A 3,760-nucleotide genomic window follows, 5' to 3' on the forward strand; every position below is an offset into this window, starting at 1 on the left:
ATAATAATAATAATAATAATAATAATAATAATAATAATAATAATAATAATAATAATAATAAGTTAAACTCTTCTATTGCTTTGGCCACAATGACCGAATCAACATTAAGTTCAACTCATTGAATATTTAGTAATTTAGTGAGTTTTAGACCTTTCAACACACCCCAAAATTCAGCGAGCACTGCACTGCAATTTCCAAGATACTTGGAGAAACCTCCTTTCCAAACTCCTCTATGATCCTAATAATCCCCCTACAACCAACTTCACTATTATTTTTACTCGCACCATCTGTGTTAAGTTTCATCATGCCAACAACAGGAGGATTCCACCCCATGAACTTGCTACCATTCTTCACCATAATAATCTTCTTAGATGCTTCTAACGCTTGCTTATAATCTTTGTGTCTTCAAAGAATATGGCAAATAGAATCCCGCGGCCTCTCAAACTGAACATCATGCTCTTCCAGATTATGCCAAGTCCACAGCTGATGACACATAATAATACACACATTCTTCAACTCCTCATTCCCAGCACCACATTAATTTAAATTGATATGGATCCAACTTTTCAAATCAGCTGTAAAGAAATGTCCTCTAATCTCACTAGGAACTAGACTTCTCTAAACATGAGAACATTTAGGACAGTCAGACACAACATGTATCATAGATTCACACGCATTTCCATATAATTTGCACCAAGCACTTCCAATCCCTTTTATGATCTTACTATAGTTTATTAGAATTCGTCATAATTAACGAGCCACAAAAAACCTTTACAGCTCTCCGGAACCGCCGCCTTCCAAATCATCATCCAATCGCCATCTTCCCTATCTTCCTTATGGCCATCCTGCTCTTGGTACATAGATTTCACCGAGAATTTTCCGTCACACGCACTTGCAAAACAAAAAAGGTTAGAAGTTTGCCCTGAACAGGGTGGTACACAAGCTCTCAGCTTTCTAATCTACTGTTCTAGAACCCAATGAGATAGACTGTTTATTCTCCACTCTCCTCTCTCATTTACTAAGTTGCAAACTTTAGCCCCACATATATCATTAGGAATATGCACCTCCATGTTATTCACAACATAATCATGGCCTAACCAATTGTCCTCCCACACACTGATGCTTCTCCCGTCTCCTACTATCCATTGTCCCATAGTTAGCATGAGAGGAATAGTATTTGAGATATCCTTCTAAAGACTCGAGTCCAAAGGCCTCGTATTCAAACAATCCTTAGCAGCTTCAATATTGTATTTACTTTTCATAATAGTGCACCAAAATTCATTAGAATCTGTATATAATTTCCAGCCCAACTTCATAAGGCAAACATCATTAAGAATATTTAGATCCCTTAATCCCGTGCCTCAAAACTTTTTCAGTTTAAGGATTGTATCCCACGCCACAACATGAATCTTCTTCTTATTCTTTTCATCAGTTTCCCCCCAGACAAACATCCTTTGTAGTGCATGAATATCATCAATACTCTTCTTTGGAAGTTTGTTCGTCATCATCAGATAAATTGGGATTGCCTCGATAACAATTATTGCTAGATTTAATCTTCCAGCCAAAGTCATGTATTTTTTCTTCCAGCTGCTTAGTTTTTCCGCCACTTGATCCACAACATATTGGATGTCCTCCTTTACAAGTCTTTTATCACTTAAGGGGACTCCAAGATATTTACCGAAATTTTTTGTCCGCCGAAACTTGGACGAATTCAGTTACTTTGCTTGAATACTTCTCAAGACATTGTTGGAGAAAAGAATGCTAGTATTATCTTGGCTTACTTCCTGCCCTGACATTCTTCAAAAAGTATCAAGAGTATTTGTAACACACGACATTTGTCGTTTTGTAGTTTCACCGAATAAGAGAATGTCATCTGCAAACATGAGATGTGACACCTAAACACCGTTCTTTACAAGCTTAACACCTCTCCGCCTATTCTGATCCACTTCCTCTTAAATAGGATGAGACAACTTATCCATGCAGAGGACGAATAAATACGGAAATATCGGGTCTAGCTGTTGCACCCCAAAATTTGCCCTCTTTCTCTGTGCCATAAGTTATCAAAGACGTTTATTTCGTCGTTTGAAAATGGAAGAAAAATAATAAAGAGTTTCTATTGTCTTAAGATTGTTAAGTCAAGAGATTTCTGAGGTGAATTGTGAAAGATACTGAGTCATGGTACAAGGTTATGAGCTTAAGGAGAGCATTGTGTTCAAGGCGCCGATATACATTCAATTTGTTGGTGGTTTGGTTTGAATTAAGGAATTGAGATTGAATTAGATCCTAATGATTCGAGGATGAATTTGATGTGGTGATCTAATCGATTCTATTGCTCAGATTTTGTTCAAGACATCTTTGTTCATCAAGAATTTAATTCAAGCTAGGATTCATGAGTTCTGTTCAAAGTTTCATCCATAGTTGTCATCATTTTAAATTGCCACGTTCCGTCCATCATTCAAGAATAAGAGAATTCATGAGCATGGGTTGTTTTGAGTTCAAGCTTATCATTTCATGACTCATTCTTTCAACTTTTGGATTATTTCAAATACAAGCTATTGAGGATGATTCGTTTCGAGGATTATGGGTTAAGTGTGTTGTTGTTGCAATGCTCTTATGGAAATAGGAAGATGGTCAAGAGTCGGATTTAAATTCATTCATCAAATTTACAAAATTCATTTCGATAAAAAAAACTCAAATTCCACAATTATTCAAATCCAAATTACATCCATCCATTACACAACAAATTGAAATATAAAGCCCATTACAGAAAAAACCATACAAAAGATTACACCATTCCAAAATCCATTCACTTCATGTCATGATTTTATACAAAGGGAAGAATAAGTTTAAGCTGAGTCATTCAGCTGTATACATCCAGGATAAATGAATTTCACGGACAAGGACTAGTCGGTACATTAATCAAGCTTGCATAACGAAATACCCGCAGCAATCTTTAACCAAGAGAAACCGACCCTGCATCAAACGAATTCAGCCGACTACCAAAATATTGTAACAAGGAAGCTGCAGCTCTGCGTACTAACAAGCCAAGGTCGGCAACCTGCAATAGAAAAAATCGCAAACCGGTTCACAGTGGAATAGGAAGAAAAGACCAGCTCAGCAAGAGGGAGGATCGAATTCATAACACAAAAACTCAGATAACAGCAAAACTCAAAAAAAAGCTTCATCAGAAAAGACTCTTCAATTCTTTCTGGATTCAGGCTCATAACTAAAAAAGGAAAATCTGAACAAAAAGAGAAAACTCACCTCTAACCGAATGGTAACAAACTTCTTGAAACTCTCTTGAATCCTCTCTCCAATCTTCTTCATCATTCACCTTCACGTTTGAATCTTCTTCTCTAACCTCTCTCTCTAAATTCATCTTCTCCATAACTTCAACCTTGACCTATCTTCGATTCTTGGATCATCACCGAATTCACAATTCACGATTCAACAATCTTCAATCTTCACTTTCCATAAATCCTGCAAGAAAAACCAGAAAGATATACAACGATTCTCACCTTCATCATCTTCAACACCTTCGCATCACGCTTCAGTCAAAACCTCTCTTCAAATCTTCATCATCCTCACGATCTATTCTTTCAATCCTTGACGCGATAATCTTCAAGAACTTCACAAATTGGCAGAATTCATCTTAGCCGATTCATTTCATCTTCATCTTTATCTGCATCAACATGATACGATAACAACACAACAACTCAGAATAACGGAGGGAGAAGGCTTCGCAGAAACAAAAAGGATG

The sequence above is a fragment of the Vicia villosa genome, linkage group LG3 (assembly GCF_029867415.1).
Source record: "Vicia villosa cultivar HV-30 ecotype Madison, WI linkage group LG3, Vvil1.0, whole genome shotgun sequence".
NCBI lineage: Eukaryota > Viridiplantae > Streptophyta > Magnoliopsida > Fabales > Fabaceae > Vicia > Vicia villosa.